General features: G+C 43.3%; 1 protein-coding gene across 12 annotated transcripts in view; it reads left to right on the top strand.

The window, feature by feature from the left end:
- robo2 (roundabout, axon guidance receptor, homolog 2 (Drosophila)) overlaps positions 1-20,334 on the top strand; it is a 343,264-nt gene that overhangs the window by 261,048 nt on the left and 61,882 nt on the right. The gene's annotated exons all lie outside the window — the stretch shown is intronic.

The raw sequence follows: 20,334 nt of genomic DNA, 5'->3' as shown, positions 1-20,334 counted from the left end.
TTCTAAAAAGCAGTTATTTTCAGAAAGAAAAGTATTCATGGGCTTTGTCATGTGTTGCTTACTAGGTTTTCTTGATTCATTGACATAGACAGTCCTTGGCCAACCATTATTTTTATCTATAGTGAGACACAACAATAAATCTGTTTCCATCTGTTGCCTTGGTAGCAAATAACAGGGTTTAAAACCATTTCTCACATGGATTCCCTTAATGGCTATCTCTGTCTCATTCTTCTCCAATCAGAGGCCAGTGCGATTAGCCATGTCAGTCATTGGTGAAAGTCCCTCATACACAGTGGTGCTGCAGTTTTGTGTCTGAATAGACTGGGGAGGAAGCTCTCCAGTGGCAGCCTGGACACTAGAGCCATTCATATTCACATCTGCTTTTGTAGTGTCACTTCAATATTGTAGTATGGGGAAACATGTTGACATTCCTCTCCACAGGATTATTGTCAGTCTTTGTGCTGTCCATTAAGGCCGAACTGCACTTTATTCTCAGCAACAAATAATACACCCAGGCTCACTACATGATTCTCTTGGATGGAAATGGGCTTAAACTGACAAGGAGATGAAATGTCAGACAGTGTGGCCAGTTCACGGGCAAATGTGTCTAGTTTAGACCATTTCTGTTCAGCCTTGTCTTGATGGCTGTATGTACTGAATGTGTGTATATGTTTATTCATGCATGTGGATGCATGTGTTTGTTCATGTAGACAAGAATGAAGCACAAAGTCCACTCTGTAATGCATTTTACTTGTGCTTTTTGCCCCTACCTTATCCTGCTCCTTCTGCCGCCCATGTTTACTCAGCAGTGGACACAGGTCTGGGCTAAGAGCATCTGGGGTGCTATGATTAAGTATTAATTCAGGCGTGTGATCGATTGCCCTCCAGCTGCTGCAAAATAACTGAGCACAGAGGGCAATGTTCAAACCCGGATTAGTGTTCAACAAGAGATCTTTTTTTCTGTTTCACTCTGGGCGCAATGTACAATATTCACCGCTGAACTGACCAGACCAACCACAGGCAAACAAAGAATTGTCCTTTCTTGTATCATCATCACTTTGTTCTCTTTGCTTTTTCCTCTCCAAACACAAACCTCAAACAGTTGTCAGAAGTGTTATAGGCATTTAGTTCCACTCAATTCTTCAACAAAGTGGCGTTGTGATGTGTAATTTTGATCGAAGGATGAGAGAAGCAAACAGGCTATGTCTGAAAGATGCATCCCTATCCCCTCAACTCTCCCCCTGCAGATCACTTGACCTCTGACCCCTGCTCAGGATAGATTGACACTCCTGCCACTCAGTCAGTGCAGAGGCTGCCTTACCCCACCTCTAACCCTGCAGGTCACCAATTAGGCTGAATGTCCGTCATCCAACCAACCACCCCAAACCCCCCTTTTCCTGTAGATGATACCCCGCCACAGGGAGGCCATATTGGTCCTGTCCATTTGTCTTCATCAGGGCCTATCAGAGTGGAGATCTCCCTACCCCCAGAGGGGCCCCCCATCCCTGGTCATGTCTCACTTACTGCTTCTAACTTTCCCTGAGAGGTCCATGCATATTCTCATCAACCTTTACCTTGAGAAGCACCTGATGGCAGGTAGAATGGCAACCTATTACAGTGAAGCAGTTTTGTTTTCAGCATGATAATGAAGAGTGGGAATGGGGTGTGAGCAGAGGAGGGGGCACTGGATAACAGTGGCTTCAGAGGGGCCATGGTGCAGTGGAGCGTACAGTAGGGCTTTGCAGGCGAGTATATTTCCCTGGAATTGGAGAGTGTGAAACAAGACTGAATTGGCAGGCAGAGGCCAGTTAATGGGCCTGTCAACACAGCCAACCTTGCTTTGAGTTTACTGTTTTAGTATCATTTTCTGTGTGCTATAGTGTGTGTTTCGGGCCATGTGTTCATACACGTGTGTGCATACGTGTGCGTGAGGGCCTGCTCCCTCATCACTCAAGTTGAATGGACATCCGCCAGCAGTGAAATTAGACTGTCTCTCCCTCAGTGGTGGACTGTCACTACTGAGATGGAAGGAGGGTGAGCGGTCTGGTCCCAAGGCACTTATGGTGGAGGCCCATTTTGAAGCATTTAATGTTTGACACACACTGACACATTGTCAAAAGCACAATGACCTACAAACAGCCAAACTCTCCATCAAAAAGGTATAGCAAAGACACAGCATATGGCCACAAATTCAAAGTCATACATCTATTAAATCAGGCAAGCAGTGGCTCTCTACTTCATCTAAATGCCTCTATTTGGCACCAGCTCAGAAACTAGCTGCTCGAATTCCAGTAAGCCAATCCATTTGATTACCTGACACAGTGCGAACGATACCTTTTGCTACTCAGATACAGTGATTTTTGGAGTGAGGTTTTAGTCAGGAGCAGACTCCATCCACTTCTGATGGACTGCACATTATGTAAGCAAACAAATACCCAAAATGCAATCCCCTGATTTTGGTTTTGCAATGATCTTAGAGTTTTGGATAAACATCTGTATCTTCCAGTAAGACTGTACATTGCTGCATCCTTATGTTTCAGAGATATGATTAAGAGGGTAATGCATGCATGTGCATGTGTTGACACATGAATTTCAAGGATAATCTCGAGACCGCCCTCTTTCTTCACAAGCTCGTGATTATAAGGTTTGGTAATTACTGTAGAGATAATCTTCATACTTTACTGTTTCTCTCGCTCTGTTGGCATTCCCCGTCACTCTTTATGATCTTGACATAAAACATACCGTACATCTCACTTTTTTTTTAACTCCTTTTCCTTTTTTTAAACCCTCATGCTAAACATTAATTTTTGTAAGCATTCTTTCTTTTTTTAGCCATTCATTTCAGCGCACAGAGAAGCAGACATGGGGCTTAGAGATAGCTACAGACATACAGCATGTTGTGACTTTATAGTGATATTGCTCATGCACTCCCTGAAGCATCTCTTTGTCTGACGGCTAAGTGGAGTGAGGTTACAGTCTCTTATTTTATCAGGCTTTTACCACTCCTCCGCTTCCCCCTCGCTCCCATTACAGGTCATCCTGCGGCATCTCCTGCCGCTGCGCTTAAATGTTTAAAAGCCTTTTCCCCTTCAGCTTTACTGTTTGTTTACCTATTTATTATTTTACCATGTCTCTCATTTATATGGTCTGTTATAATATTACTCTATCTCTCCTTTTTCTTTTATATCATGCTTGCTTGTTTTTATTTTGTTTTGTTTTTTACTGTGTTTGTGTGCTCTGACGAGAATAAGTGCCTAGCCAGGTGCTTGGCCTGGCATTTGTACGAGTCTACCATTGATCCTAACGCTTACACCATCCCAAATATGTCCACTGAGAACTGGAGGAAGCCACCTTTCTTTATACACTATATCCTTTGCTCTCCCTTAATTTATGCAGTTATTTTACTCCTCAGGTCCCATTCTCTGTCTACCCTCTGATCCTCTTGTTTAAGGTCTGCTTGTCCTTGCAGATTTAGCCACTTTAATTTGTGGTTGCCCATAAATGCTGTGTTGATTCACAGCTGGTAATTTAACGTGTGGCCACGAGGGGAGTGGACAGACCCTGGTTCCTGCTCATTAATAGTAGGGCTGCGACAGAGAGAGAGTGGAAAGTCCTCCAGGCTCCATTGATTCACTGTCTCCATGCTGCATACTGATGCAAACAGCCCTTCCTAATGCCCTAGTTCAACAACCTTAGTGGGCAGAGGGAGAGAGAGGGAGAGCAACAAAAAATGTCTTGGCCTGACACAGATTACTGTCTCTACTGTATATCCCTGCTGCTTCCCAATCCAGTTAAACCACCGTTCTCCAGAGGGCTGACTATACTATGCAAGTCCATGTTTTAGATCCATGTTTTCACCAGCTGTCAGTGAGTCTTAGTCATCTCAGAGTAATGTGTTTAGACAGAAGGCTTGAGAACAAAGAGATGTGTATAGCAGGTGTCTCTACCATGCAGTATTTAACTCCTCCGGTTTGTACGATGTTGATGGTACATGTGTAGGGTGAGTCCTGATGAAGACTAATGGCTCATTAGCTTCCACTAAATCACTGTTGATGTTCAGTGAAAACAATCATGACCCGTGTGGCCCTTCCCGACACCCAGGGGCTCAGTCAGCTGAACCCTAAGGGGTTAAAGGTCAGGTAAAACAGTTAACAGAGCAAGAGACACACCTGACCTGACCCCACTATGACCTGAAAGGCAAAGATTGAATAGAAAAGGGATAGAATAGAAATAGATAGAATGGCGGCTAATCTGTCACTTTAGACCTCCCATTTTGGCACAGCTCACACAGATAGAAGGTCATGAACATGGGAAGAGACTATAGTGAATCACTGTTGTGAATAGCATGAAAGAGAAATAGAGGTGCAGTGTGTGTTGTGACAGAGATAGAGAGCGAGACAAAGACTGACATCTCACAGTCCTCCAAGGGTTTGTGAAGCACTGTCTGCAACAGTTACTGTGTACATACTTGCGCAAGTCCCTGATTTTGTTTTTGCAACTTTTAGAGTTCCAGATAAACATCTGTGTCTACTTACTTAGAATGTAGTCATACATCCACAGCAAAGTGAGTGTTGGTTTGCCTTTTTAAGGCCTCTTTTTAAAAGCAGAAATATTTTGACCAGTAAGCACAACAGAGATACTTCAACAGATTAAATGAGGCTGTGAAACATGTGCATATGTTTGTTTTTGAGTCCCCTTTCTTCTCTAACAAAGAGCCCGGAGCTGCCAGCCTTGTTGCACCCCTGTGCTCCAGTATGGTGGCTGTCTGGTTGGCCTGTGTGTCAGGGCTGCTGAGGCCCTGTCTCCTCTCCAGGGAGTCTCCTTCCACTCGTTCACTTCATCCCCCTGCTGTTGCTGCCCTGTGGGACACTGAGGCACGCAGAGCCCAGATTGAGCCACTCTTGCTTGGCCCTGCTCCATTCCTCCAACGATGCTAATTACATCTCAAATGGTAATAGATGAGGCCTCGTTAGCATCTCTCACTCCCTTGAAAGATTCACAAACATACATCAGAGGGGCCACTGATCGGTCTGAGCTCCCTCCTTCAAAGGCCGGACTTCACAGGGAACTTGGGGCCCGATTCGCTAATTACTCCTGCGGTTCCACATTGCTGCCCTGTACACTGCCTGCAAAGAGCAGACAGCTTTTCTCGCATCACCAGTGCTACTCTCAGACAGGCCTACTCTCAAACCCAGGCCAAACTACACAGGCGTGTTAAATCTATAATTCAGTGATTAAATTAGCTGTGTGTCCATTTTTGTTGCTAATGTGATGACACTGCAGAAATCAGTCCCCTCATAGTCACTGACAGTTTCAACCTCAATTTTGGAAAACCTTTCATGTTAAAAAGAAGAGACAAAGAAATATGATGTCATTGTAGTTCTTGGGGGAAAATGCTGACGTTTCAACATTAAATGTGTCATTAGTGCTTCCCCTAACAAAATTAGGCTAATTAAGGCTAGAGTTCGTTATTAAGTTATCTTACCAGAAAGCATGTCATTTTCTGCACTCAGTATTAGAAATGTAATTCTTTCTGCAGAGATCCACTTAATGGGATGAAAATAGATCTAAAATTCCGGCTGTGTTCACTCAAGGGTTTCATCACTTTCTCTAATTTGGGCTGGAATATGTGAATGCGTGTGTGTCTATGCGTATATAACATAGATGTGCTCATTTTAAGTTTTTCTTCTGTTTTCTAGAAGAGATATTGTTTTGTTTTATTTGATTCTATTTTTTGTTTGTGAATTTTCACCCTTACCTGTTGAAAACTGCTGGTCCAAATGATGCATCACCATGAAGAGAAGCTGCTCCTCATACTTAAGCCCATGGGAATATGACATATTGACTGGTATATACCTCTATCAGGATCTTTATTGGTTCAGAACTGTGGCTGGGCTCTCTTCATTGTTTAAGTGATTTAATTCCACAGAATCCCATTAGATTTCATTATCATTTGTGTTTTATTCGCTGGCTGTTGTGAAGGAGATGGAGTCAACAAGAAGATTAGACGCTGCTCTAATTGTGGTGTGGTTTACAGTGGGCCTGTTTGCCTGCATCGATCCACTGCGAGAAATAATAATAAAATGGAAGTAAAGCGATGCAGGGAAGGAAGAGGCGGCAAGCGAGCAGGGCCTCGTTACTGAAGGAATGATGTATTGATCGTGTCTGACAGGGTGCTGTGGACCGATCAATCCTGATGGGCAAGAGGAGCCTGTTAGGAGATTCTCCTGGGTCGGAAGGGTCACCCAGACAACAGGCAATGGGAGAGAAATTAACTCATCAAGGAAAAGGGGTAGATGGAAAGATGGATGGATGCATGAATAAGAAATCAAGAAAAAAGGATTTTTGGATCATATGCAAAACTATGTAGCGAGATATCATATGGTAAGTAAGTTGTTGGAGAATAAACGGTCAAGCTAATCAGAGGAGTGTGTGGACATTTTTCTCCATACTTCTTATGTACATGGACCAGCATTTTCTGAAATTTCCATATGCCAGGGGAGTACCTTCCTGTTTTTCCGCTCCATTTTAAGGGCGAGGGAGACAAAGGGAGATGGAAAGAGGAATGCTTTCCTACAAAATGAATGAAAGTCAACTACTCAACAGTAAAGAAAAAAACAGTGTAGCTGAACAAGTGAATAGTTTTAGATAATGAGGGAAAAATAAAGCAGAACAGAGAAAAAAAAAAAGGTGTAATGATGGTAGATAGAGTATCATCTGTCTCAGCTGTCCAGCATCTGCAGGATGCTTTCCTTCTTTCCCCTTGAGTACACTATGCCTGGCCTTGGCCCGAGCTAATTGATAGCCTGTACGTTAATTCAAGTCAGACATGAGTGGCTGCTATTAATGAAGGTGGAATTTGCTGGCCTGACAGTGAAGTGAGGGCTCACGGGAGAGTGATCTACAGCTTGAGGCACAGTCTAGAGGCAGATTCTGGAGTGGTGTAGAGTAGAGCAGCCATTACATTTCAAGAAGGCATTCACTGTGAACTCAGAATGAATCCATTTTCACAGTAAAATTACCTCTATAAATTGGTCTAGGGCCCATTCTCGGCATGTAGAAATGCAAGCAAAGTTTTCCTACTCAATTGCTTGGACAAAACTTACAGAGGGTAATGATGAAGTGAGCAGGAGGGGTCACTCTACAGCGGCAAACCTAAGATTGGGTTTGTTTGTGCTTCATCCCGTCAGATCGATGAGTCCGTCCGCACAGGCAGTCCATTTGCATTTAGCCCACATAATTGCTGGCATTAATAGCACACACATTTACAAAGTATTGTCAGCCATGAAGTGATTATGGTAATCAGCAGATGAATTTGAAAAGGCAATTTTAAACTGCTATTTTTTTTTTCTCAAATGAGTTGATCGACTTCAATCATCTGAGTGCTCTAGGGAAGAGTGGCCATGAATTATCTGTGTTAATGACAGGTTTTTAGCTGGGCAGGGGTGTTTGCACTATGATGTGACAAAGCAGATGCACATGCGTTATTTGTTTCTGGGTGTTTGTCAGTAGCACAACGCTGCAGGGTCATGTTGTTGTAAAACACGCAACAATTATTACCTTGCTAGATCCGACTCCCGTGGAGAGTGCTAAGTACAGGTTGTCACCATGGCATGGTGAGGTCAGGGGTCCCTTTCCCCAGCAGAGTGCTCACATGTCACCTTTCTGCTATTCAAACAGAGGCTCTTTGCCCCATCTCCTCTTATCTCCCCCCTTCTTTTCCCCTCCCATTTCTCCACCTCTCCCCTCTTGCCCTCATATTTAATTCAGGAGCAGTCTGGGGAGCAGGGACTCTGTGTGTGGGTGACTTCTTCAAGGCTGGACTGAAGCAGGGAATGACCATTTTGGCCCCCTTCTTATTACCTATAATAACAATGGTTCTCCCATTGACCAAACTGTCTTCAGTGGTTCATTAATGTAAGACACATCAGAGAAGTAATAGACATTTTAAAGTATCTTTTATTTTTTCTGAGTGCATCCGGGAGAGGGGCGGGGTTGCAGAGGTCCGTGCTGAAATGGACGTAGAAGAAGCAGTCATGCATGAGTGCAGCTCCTAGCTCTACATTTAAAGACCTCTTCTGGAGGAGGAGGACACTTTCTTGTGGCTTGTTATGCTTCCCCCACATTCAGACATGCTGTATGAAAATACAGCCCTCCATCCCTCCTATCATGGATTCAGTTATTCAGTTATTCATGACTTGAGGCTGAATAATGAAAGATAGTGAAAAAACTTCACTCTGTTTCTCTCTCCGTCTCTATCTTTCTGTCTCTTGACTAGATTGCTTCTTAGTTTTGACTCCTATTAAGCGGGGGCATCTCCCGCATCAGTGAAGTCAATAATATTGGAAGAAAAGTCACTAAAATGACATTTGATATTCAATAATGCTAATGCTAATTGAAAATGATTAGCTGATCTATAGTAATCAAATTGTCTAAATTCAGTGTCACACAGGCACACAAATACACACCCACATATAAGAGACACATGTACACAACCTGCATCTCCACAGAGTGAAGAATTCCATACGTTTTTACACTATTTTCCAGCCATACAGTATGTTTGGCAAGAGCCTCAGCATCTTGACAGTGATCTGTGCCATCAAAGAGCCCAGAGTGATGCGGCACATGAATACAAAAGTAGCTCTTTTGACGGTTGTGGTGGAGCAGAGGCTTGCACAGCACGGCGTCTGCTATTGCCACCACTCTGTTCTGCTCTTTTATGTGGTTGTGGGAGATGGAGGTGTTTGAAGGCAAGGATAAGGCTAGCGTTGTGACGCTGTCAGCCACCGCTTCATTCTTCAGCTACAGTCATTTGAAGGCAAGAAATCCAGCTCTGAGATGTGCTGAGCACAAACAGGCAACAGCCATAATCTTTGTTTAATTGCATGTGATGCAGAGGGAGATGCTTTTCTTGCATCACCTGAGATCTAACTGCATGATAATGTGTATTGAAAGATACACACACACAACATGTGATTCTTGTTTTGAAGTGGGGTCAGTGATTATTAGGGAAGGCTTTGTTCTGTTTTTAATGTATAGTGGTAGGAATTAGCCTTTACTAAAACAAACACACAGTGATTTTACTCTCATTTATCTTGATGGATGAGTATATGAGACAGATATGGGGAACACATTAACCCAGAATACGTGATCACAGTAATTATATTCCTTAAATCTCCATACTTATCTGCCTGGCTATGTGTGTCCAGCAGGGGGTGTACTACTAGACAGGCAAACACATTCTTCTGCAAGCTGTTATCTGTATGTGTGGCTCTAACTGAGAGAACTGATAAAACCACACACACTAATTGGGTTTTACAGCAACCACAGTCTCACAATGCTCTATCATTACCCAGGGGACATTACGTCTGGTTGTTTCTGTGTTCAGACATACGGGGGGTTTACAGAGTGTGTATGTGTGTGCGAGTTACTGTTTGTATGTGTGTGCCGGTATCATAGATATGTGTATCAACCACCCCTGCTGATCTGAGAGTGCAGTGCCCATGTGCAATCAGGGATTCCAGCAGAGGCAAGAAAAACAGCTCAAGTGGTGTCTGCAGTCACACTAAATGTCCACACCAACTACAGAAGTCCCTCCTAATGGCTCCCCAACGTCCTGCTTTCTGGGTTCAGACATGATGATTTCAAATGTCATTGTATCACAGTGACCTTTCAAGGACCTGGAATTAATCAAAGAAAAAAAATGTGCCTTCTATCTTAAATGGCAAGAATAGTCACCTTTGATCCAAGCATTAGATGGAATTTTCTCTAGAATTGCACTGATTTTAGGACGTTTCAAGGTCTGCGTTTACTGTAAAAGGTTTGTATCATGAAATTAGTGGCATTTATATCCTTTTTTTGTTACTCTTGGAGGTAGAAGTCATCTTCTTGTTCCATATAAATAATATGTATTTTAAGATACACGAAATTAGATATTTTGGTAACATCTTTTTTCATATGTCTGTAATTTCCTGATAGTTTCCTTGAAAGAGCTAAGTAATGCGGTAGTAATTATTAAAGGGAAAACAGGAAGTAAATATTAATTCATTATTGCTTTATTACTTAAACTTTAATGTTCATATTTGTTGTATTTGTTGTATTGTGTGCTTGCCTGTCAACAAATTGCACATTTTTTAATGTTCAGCTGGCATGTGCACTAACTACAGGACACCATATCCTAACAATCAATTTACCAGCATTAACTCATTTATAGATACCCAATGATCTGTTTATGCTTAAATCTTGTCCGCATTGAAAGCATTATAGAGTAACAAAGCCTTGTTGCCTATTATCAGCCTGTGTGCACTTTACCCACAATGTGCAGCACAGTTGAGACACACAAGATGATTTTATCTTCTCCCTCTTACTAGACAAATGCACAAAGCTTCAGTATCAAACACTCATGAGCATCATTCACAGCAGCCATGTGGCAGACCACAGCCACTCCACCCCCTTCCTGGCTTCTATCTTAAGCAGTTCTGGCTCAGTAGCTCTAGCTCGCTGAATTATTAGCTAATTGCCAGGTGAAATCGGTATTGATTGGGAGTTGCACAGCAGCAAGAGGTAGTATATAGCTGGTCACAAATTCTCTTACTGGGTGATATGAAAGCTGGGAACTGTAAAGATAAAGGACACTGCGTGGGTGGAAGTGGAAAAGCTTGCTCACACACATATACAGCTCACACACAAACGCACATACAGGGTCTTTTCACTGTTGTGTCTTTGCTGCAGAATCTGTGCCCTGGAGAGCTGTGGGATCGCTGTGCTGTACTGCTGTTGAGCCACTGTCTTGTCCTTGCTATGTAGGTCATCGGTGCCCTCCAACAATATCTTATCCGATCTGCAGTGCAGTCAATACTGTTGACAGAACTCCGAATAGCTTCAGATTAGAAGTTGCCTCATTAACTTTGTTCCTTTGCCTAAATGATTAAGCTCACAGAGAAGAAACAACCCCGAGCCTACAGAGATGTATTGGACAAGTTTGTAGTATAAAAGAGTACTGTTAAATCTGCCTTTCTGATGTGGTGCCTGAGAAAATTTAAGGGGGGTCAGATAAACCATGGGGACCATGACTTTTTCAAAAAAGGGGGAGGGCTGAGGGGCAAAACAGGAATGGTTTAGACACAGTGCTCTGCACTGATCCTGAGCATGGCAGCCAGTGGTGTGTTTCAGATTGTTTTCCATTTGCATGATAATATGAGCATGGATTGACTCACACACAGACTCACACACACATGCGCACACACACACACACACACCAGGGTTATTACATACAGATTGTTCAGCAGGCCAGATTACCTGACTGAGTATCCTGGGTTTTACTCCATGTCCCGAAATGAATGAAATTCCCCCCATTAGCACGCAGGTTACATAAGCCTGGTGTAAAGGTATATCCAGCTGCACTGAGGCAGTAAGCTGATTACAGATGGAACTAACACAATTACTCCTCTGTAATGCAATTAACACGAATTGGATTGTGAAATAAGCAACCAGACTGTCATGCGGATTCTCTCAAGATGTAGAGCTCCTCCACAGAATGACGTCAGAGATGCGATAGCTTCAATAAATCATTTAACTGCTCCGCCAAGCTAGTTACAGCAAAGCATATCAACACACCCTGATGTCTTTTGCATCACATGTTAATGCATAAACATATGAATCAGTTATATAGTAAATTTTCTATCTGTACGTGTGTGTATGGTGTCTTGCAGGTCTTTTTATCTGATCAATATAATGGAGTGTATATGAGCGTTATCTCCCTCCTGCTATTCCAGTGCAGTATAGAGTGATCAGTTTGCTATTAGTGCTGTTGGTGCGTTGCTCTGCCGTGTGGTGGGCAACTGTTTTCCATATAAACTGACAGACTCTGCAGCACAGACACTTGAAATTGTAATTTGTGTGTATATGAGTGTGTGGTACTTAGGTGGGCCTAATGTAGCAGTGATTTGCTGAGCAGGCAGCAGCACCGCTACAATTTATTCCAAGTATTTAGATGTTATGTGCAGCATTCAATCACGCTTCAGCAGACACACATAAAGTATATGGCACATCTTCAGCATGATAGTGGTGCCGGTTGTACAGAGGGGAATTTTCAGATGCACATTCTGACTAAATGGTGAATTGCTTCTTCCTCCTCAATCATAAACAGCAAACACACATGCATGCTGGGACATGGAGATGAAGGAAGTCCCTATCCATGGCTGAGGCTGTTGTAAAGGTCATCTCCATATCCAGTTTAATTTTTGCTCTTCCTCAAGGGTTAAGATCTATAAAGTGATCAATAAATCTCTTTAAATGTCTCTGCATCCAGGCTGCATGTGATTTAACACCCCGCCTCTTCTGCTACCTGCTTTCTGTTAGCCACACTGGCAGAGCTCGCACTGACAGACCTCAGGTTTCCTCTGCTCACAAATCTAACTTTATCACTCCCTTGCCCAAGCCACCCACCTAGAAAGTGGCCAGACCTCTACATTTGATGGATATCAGAACTGGTTCAAAGTCCGCAATAAGGTTCTAATCCAGAGCCACCGGACGATTCCTGGTATGGAAAATGTGTCACCTGTGATCTACAGTGGGGAACAAAGTGTCCTTAGGTGTGGGATTCTTCCTTTCAGGCAGTATTGATTGAAGGAAAGATGATCTGAGGAGGCCATTAGGAGGATTGAGGAGGGGGGGAATAGGCAAGGAGGGACTGTGATGAACACCTCCCTCATCATTATGCCGTGTACAGCACTGCCTACAGCATCAGCCTCACATGCAGATTCAGACACACACTCACACACACACACATACACACACACACAGCAGCCGGACAGTAAAGTAGGATTAGTTCAGAATTCACAGCAGCAGTGTGTGAGTGTGATCAGTCTGCTGCTGTGTTTGTTTAGATTCTTGTTTGTGCCCATTTGCTGCCGCCATGTTGTTGGGCTGGCTCTGCATCTGCACCAGTACGCACATGACTGCACACCACTGATGGGTGGGGCTCTGTCACAATGAGCACAAGGACACACAGTAATGGTATACACACACAAACACACGGCATTTTTATGATCAGTATCTTCTCGGTCCAGGCATATAGATTGGTGTCTAGGGAGGGATGCTGAGTACAGTAAACTGGGCTATCTACAGCTGTTGTGAACACCTCCTTCCCTCCTCCTGCTTGTCCTGAGGAAGACACTCGCACTTGGGGGCTCATCAGACCAAGCTAGATAAAAGCTGCTCAACTCCAGCCGAGAGCTTAATTAAAACGGGGCTACCATTGCAGAGTGACACCTTTTACAAGCTCCTAACGGCTCTCTGCTCGCCGTTACTGCCAATCCAATTATAGACCAAAACAATAAAATAGACACGTAAGGAGCTGCAGCAAATAGGCTGGCATAAAAAAAAAAAAGAGGGGGAAGCTATTAAAGATTATATGAAGATTTGCACAGTGGACGACAGAGCTGTAGGCTGCAGGGGTTTCATTTTCACCAGAGATGCCCGTGTAAGTATGCCACACCGGATAAGCGACTTCTTTTTTGTGTGTATGTGTGTGTGTGTGTGTGTTTGTGCAGTCTCCGAGGGAATGCAGCCGTGTTCTCTCAGCCTGGACTCAGTACAGCAGCATCCTGGGGATTATCTTTCCCTGTGGAAGGTCACTACCTCAATGTCATTAGGCCAGAGCTCACACAAATATGCTGAAGCCACACACACACACACATACACACACACACAAACAGACTTATATTGAGATCCAGCAAATGTCTGTCCTAGTGGCTTCTAACAGCATTCCTCTTTTCAATGACATTAGTCCTCTGGTTCGACAGTGTGCCGCAGCTGGACTTGTGACATCTGTTACACTAAGCTACATGAGAAAACTCCGTGGGGGGTTATACATATTAACTATAACACCACAGGTGAGAGGGAGAGATGGTGAAGATGAGAAATAATGAGATATGAAAACATTGAGATGGCGTAGAAAGAGAACATGATGGCAGATGAATGATGAAAAATAAGTATTCTGCTCTGTATGTAAAGAATATTAAGTCATGAAAGGAAAGTCAAGCTGATATGTCTTTCATTTTCCATTCTTAGACCTGTGGATTCCCCTAGACATTATAAATATGAGGTCTAGAGCTGTATTTGAGTCCAGTTGTTTGGTAACTCATAACCAGAAAACCAGAGTTAATGAGAGACCCGTTCTTTTAGCTCACTTCTAATGTTTTAACCAGTGTTGATTCAAAGTGACGTGTCTCCCCAGACTAGGGAGGCCCAAAGACAACGAGAGTTAAATTTACATTCTGGGCAAAAAGGGAACAGGGCTAACCATGGCCAAATTGTTTTACAGAACATTATTCTTGTAAGAATCAACACATTGAGTTACTGCAAGATGTAAGGGGAGTAGATTTTCCAGCTGTTAAAGGGAGTTAGCTTTCAGTATTTCTAAATGTTTCAAAGTACAGCATGCCACTCAGCTCTCAACACGCTTACTTACTGTAGCCACTCTCTTGTCTAAGACTATTTCACTCCTTATTATACAACTTGAGCAGCTTCACTGTTATGTTATCCGAGGCATGTTAAGATTGCTCAGATGCAATAGGAGACTTTTTTTTTTTTTTGAGAGAGAGAGAGAGAGAGAGAAGACATTAACAGGAGACATTTGCCTGTCTGCCGGAGTGCACTACTTCGTCTCCTCTTCTTCTCACTTAACTTCGTCTCCGCTCTTCCTTTACCCAGTGCAGGAAGCAGACCCACCTGCTCCATCATAATGCCTCACTACCTCTGTCTGTGCTGTCTCTGTGCTGGAATTGGCAGGAAATCAATCCCGCTCTCATCTACACTCCCCCCCCTCCCCTTCTTCTCCTTCCTTCATGTCTTACTCCCCCTTCCGGCTGTAAAGTGTCCATTCTGGACTGAGCACAAACATCAGCACAACATCATGCCTTATCAGAGCAGGCACAAAGACCCATGGGCACATTGTTCATCAGTATCAGCCAGCTCCAGTTTCGGTGCACTGCCTGCATCTGCCAAGCCCCCCAAAACACATTCATGACCATAAACAAGATGAGAACGAAAACTGGAATGGCCACCAAAATTATTTTAGGGCAAAATGCATCTTTAATTGTAGCGCCTGTTAATTACAGAGTGCTATGAGAATGGAGAAGATAGAAAGAAGGATACAGCACATCATTATTTATTATGCAAATGTATTCCATTTTAGACACAATTAAGTGATTAGAAAGCTGTCGCTCTCTGCTCTCTTTCTTCTCCTTGTCCTTACTTGTCTTTTTCTTTGCTTTTCAGCATATTACTGTAATGAAGCCATTACTTCTTCAAGTGAATTTTAATGAGTTTTTAACTAACATTTTAATGAGCTATACATTACCATAAAGCATGGATTAGGCTAAATTGAATTGTGTGTGTGTGTGTCCGTATGTGTGTGTTGGTATTGTTAAGGGCTGTAAAGGAAAGGGGTTCATTAAGAGTTAATTATATTGTTTCTCAGGTGCAGCACCACACATTTTTCCTGGATCGGCCAACAGAATTGCCCACTGTGGTCCTACTGTCATTACTGTGCTGCCCAGGGGCTTGTTAGGCCAAATTAGGGGCGCTGTTTGAAAAATGAGCTTTGAACACAGCTGCTGTTTAAATAAGGATGTTTGTTTAGGCTTGTTGAATCAGAGGTAGAAGCACAGTATGAGGTATGAGTTTGATGGAATGTACTCCATTCATTTACAGTCAGCCCCATCTATTCAACACCTTTGTACTCTTCACCACCTCTTCAGTTTGACCTTGATCAGGCATCCTCTCGTCATCCCCCTGTTGTGTTATGTCTTGCCTCTTTTTTCCTCTGTATTTTCACCAGAGCAAACATGCCTCTCATGTCTCTTTTATTCCCTCCAAGGCTCTATTAAAGATGCACATTTCATATGATATCACCGCCTGTGATTTCCCTCTACTATGGTATCACTGCCGGCCATATGATTCTCTTTACCTTGACTCTTTTCCATATTTCCTGCATCTTATCTCTGAAAGTGACAGTGTTATTTACAATCCCTTAGCTCAGGATTTGCAGATAGGGAGAATGGTGGTGGAGATCATATCAGGATCGGCCATGGTCTACGGAGAATGATCGGGTGTGCATGTATACGGCTTCATCTGCAGAACCTCATCTGCAGTCAGTGCAGAGAGAGCACTGACAAGCGGCTGAAAATGAGTGGAGGGGGCAAGATGCAACGCATGGGACAACGCTGTGGGATTGGAAAAAAAATTGATGAACTGAGAAGATGGAAGAAAAAGAAAGACAGAGAATGACCCCTGACGGTGGTAGGAGAGAATAAGACAGACAGAGAGAGATGGTGATGAGTTGTGCTAATGATGAGAGTCTCTACTCAGTTCTCAAAGGAGGTACAGCCTTGGGCACCGCCAGACGGCCATATTTTTGCAGCTGTTTCTCTGGTCTGACCTGCAACCCCTCAGTGGAGGAATATAGGGGGATATGTGCGAACCTGCTGCTTGCCTGCCTGCTGAGGGGGTAATTTCTGCATCTGGATGGGGGCCAAAGGTCAGCTCTGGCCAGTGGGAGGGCAAATGAGCAAGAGAAAAAGCCTGCATCCAGACAAATGGTGCACATCTCCTTTCACTATGTAGTATTATATAGTGTGGCATTATTGTTCTCCAGCCTTCAGCGTCAACAGTCATACAAAACATCAATGACAGCACATACAGAGGGTTCGGTATGTTTGTCAAGTGACATATATATTGTCTTTTTTCTCTAAGGGTGGAATTGAAAATGGCGGTATTGTAATAGAACTCTGCCGGATGAAGCGCAAAAAGCACTCAAACGAAATGATATTATAGCTTGGAGCTACCTCTCTACAGCTCTCCTAGTTTGTGTGTGTGTGTGCATGGTTTATTTTCTAATCAAGAGTGTGGGTAGAAGGTGGTGGGCCTGGGTGTTGGGGTATGGCCCCTGGCTTCTAGCTGTTGTAATCTTTCTCTGTGTTTCTTAGCCTCTGACCCAGGAGAATATCCATGAAAGTATGGAGGGTCTTTTTCTGCAGTAAATAGGGAGGGAAAAGTAATAACAACCACACAAACATACACAAACATTCACATTTACAGTATTACAGAAAAGATACCAAGCCCTGCAGCTCTTAAGAATTCTTCACAGTTTGCCAGGTTTGTGTGTAGGTTTTTGTGTGTGTGGTGAATGTCTATCAAAGTGATGTGAATGACAAAACTGAGGGGGGAAAAAAAGGTTTTAGACATCAGTCTGTGGTGTTGTGGCAGTGAGCGCAACCTTTGTGAACCAATGCTAGGTACGCTCCTGTAGGTGAATGTGTTTGTCAGCACTTATCTCAGTATGCAGGCTGGACGCTTCAGTCAAGGCTCCCCACTAATCTTACCGACAAGCAGTGTCACCCTCCAGTGAGTAATATCTTGGGTGGGAGAAGAGGGCACACTGTACAAAATATCTCTCCTCATCCTGTCCTTGCCCTGCCACCTCTGTGCTATGATGCTGGGTGTTTGTGCTGTCATGTATCTTGCGTCAGGCTGATTTTTTTTGTGTGTGTGTGTGTTGAGTCTATCTTTGATAAGAACACATACACAGGTAGACCTCTCTAATGGTTGCAGGCCTCCCCTGCCCCAATGTAGGACAATCTGGTTTACAAAGTAACTGCGTGGGTGTCTCGTTTGTGTTTTTATTTTGGCAAAGACCTCCACTCTCAACCCTTTGGCTGTTTCACAGTGCAACTTGCAACCTGACTCCCTCCCCTTTAAGTTTTAGGTGTTGATACAGTGCCAAGTAAAAGAGCCACAAAATTTGCCATGCTTTACCCCCTGCCTGATGCTCCTTCATTCAAATCACCCCACTCCTGATATTTGAGAAATAAATAAATAAATAAAAATACGAGAGGCAAAGGAAGATTAATATTTTTTCAGATATGGGCTCTTTTTAGCCTGCAGCCGGATTGACAGATGTAGCACTTGCCAACAGAGGGGTGTAAATGTAAAAATATATAAATATTAATAAGCAAGACGGCAGAGTTTGGGGCCTGCTGGAACTCCATGGGAGGTAAGATGTTTTCAGTGGAAGAGGAGCTGAGTGTTTCAGGGGGATAGAAATGCAATTACCTTATGTCTGTCAGATGATTCGGGCCTGAATGCCTATAGGGCCTCAGAGTTGAAGGCAGAGTTCAGTTTTAGACAGTGAGTACACACACCCAGTTAATGATATATGCATATCAGATGCACCACATACAGATTAACATAGAAAACAGTCATTTTATGACTCTAATACAAAGGTTTCACTGCCCTGTGATCCCTGACAAACCTTAGTTCTGCCCATTGAGGTGCCTGCAGCTATGAGAGAGACACAAGTTCATACAGTAATAAAGCAAGGCAAACATTGCGGTGAGGTGATGAATATTTGAGTTGTGTGTGTACTTAAACCGTAGGAGGTTGACCTTGATGACCATGGTCTTGTAGTTAGCATTAGATAGCGTGTTTAAGTGTATTTGGATTGGCCCTTTTTAAATGTATCTGTTCAGAGTGTTTTCTTGGTATTAGCGAGCCCTGCACCAACACACAGGGCATAATCCCCTCACCAGTGGTTTTGTCTGTTTGTTTGCTTGTAGCTGTTTGTAACCCTGTGTTTATCCTGTCCTCAACAAGTGTCTGTATGTTGTTTTTATTTGGAATGTGTTTTATTCAATGATTTTTTGTATTCTCTGCAGTATGTGGTTACTTTTTTGTATTTATTTTGATTGCAGGGTATGGATGCATTTGCTGTGATGTACTGTGCAGTATTAGATTAGATTAGACAGCGTGGCACAAGCACCGTAATGATGCACCTAACGTGTTTCTTTTGTCACTGTTCTGTTTCAAAGGAAATTGATTCTGACAAAATCCCATGGGTGCTATCAGCAATGAATGGAAAGGAGCAATTAAATCCAACGCAATCTTGAAAACAACAGGCTGTGTATGGTCCAAACCAGGCTATGATTTTAAACAGCAGGACTTCTGTTTGTAATGCAAATATAGATAGCCCGGTGGTGGTGGCTGTTATGCCCACCCTGACCAGGGGGTCCACCACTCTGGAGCTGGCTAATTACCTTAGCTCTTTAGATTAGAGGGCAGCCCCGCATGAGAGAATAAAAACCTCTACCTCTACCTTTTCTGTATTTTCTGCTATTACCCCTGTGTAAAGGTTTCATTTGAATTCATGTCACACAGAAGTCCCACTCTGTACCCGTGTGCATCCCCAGGATAATTGGGTTGAAAGCTTCCTCTCTTCCTCCGCCCTGCTTCCCCTTGGTCTAAATAAATAAATAAGAAGACAATGGCTGCGCGGCTTTTGGTAGAGAGGGTAAGAAGAGCGAATGAAGAGATGAGAGAAGCCTGGAGCGCGGGGACCAGTGATCCTCTCGTATAATCCTGGCCCTCCCTGCCATTGTACCCTGTGCCACGTGAAATTTACATAAGGACCTGTGGTGCTGCCCTTAATTTAGCCCTCCTCGAGCATCTTCAAACATCCTCCAACAAGCTTAGTCCTTTTATCCATCAGAGGAATCATGTGTCCCTCACTGCAGCATGGATGGACACACTAAAGCTGAAATTCCTAGAGTGCTATTCCACGGATTAAATTCATTGTAGATCAAATGGAGAAATATCTGTTTGAGTTCACACAACAGGAGAGAGCCAGAGTGACCCCTAGTTTGTACCTTTGAACCTTTTTTGACTATTAGGTATTTTTATATTCACAGATTGGTATGGAAGCTGTATGCTGGATATTGAATATCACTCTCTAAATACACAGTTGATTGAGTGTTTAATTTCCTACAGTTAGTTTACTACATTTGTGTGCGTATGCGCTTTCACATTTGCATTTGTGTGCTTGTGTGCGTCTGTGTGTGACGGCAGTTCTCCTTGTTTTATAATGAAGTGGTGTTGTGTGTTTCACTGAACACTTTGCAGGGTGAGAGGCTATCTGTGTGATGAAAGGCCTACCTGAGGGTGATTAGATACAAGGCCACAGTTGTTCGTCAGACCACCCACTGTTTTTTTTGAGTGTTAGTACGTATCTATGTGGGTTTATATGTGTGTATGTGAATATACCAGAAAAGCGAAGCAGTGTTGCACCCCTGTGAGCTCTCACATGTGAATGACACCAAGCTTCAGGGCATTCTGTCTCTGTTTGTTCTTCTACCTCCACAGGGACCTCCATTACCTCCAATTAGCTTTCACTTGTGCTCGCCTAGTCAGATGAAGCCGCACATCCCATTTAAATAGCCGACCGCTTTTTAAATCGACAGATGCTGCATATACTCACGCTGTGTTGTACACATAACT

This window comes from Thunnus maccoyii, chromosome 6, assembly GCF_910596095.1.
Source record: "Thunnus maccoyii chromosome 6, fThuMac1.1, whole genome shotgun sequence".
Classification (NCBI taxonomy): Eukaryota; Metazoa; Chordata; class Actinopteri; order Scombriformes; family Scombridae; genus Thunnus; species Thunnus maccoyii.
The sequence above is the reverse complement of the archived record's forward strand: the minus strand, read 5'-3'. Positions and strand labels throughout refer to the sequence as shown.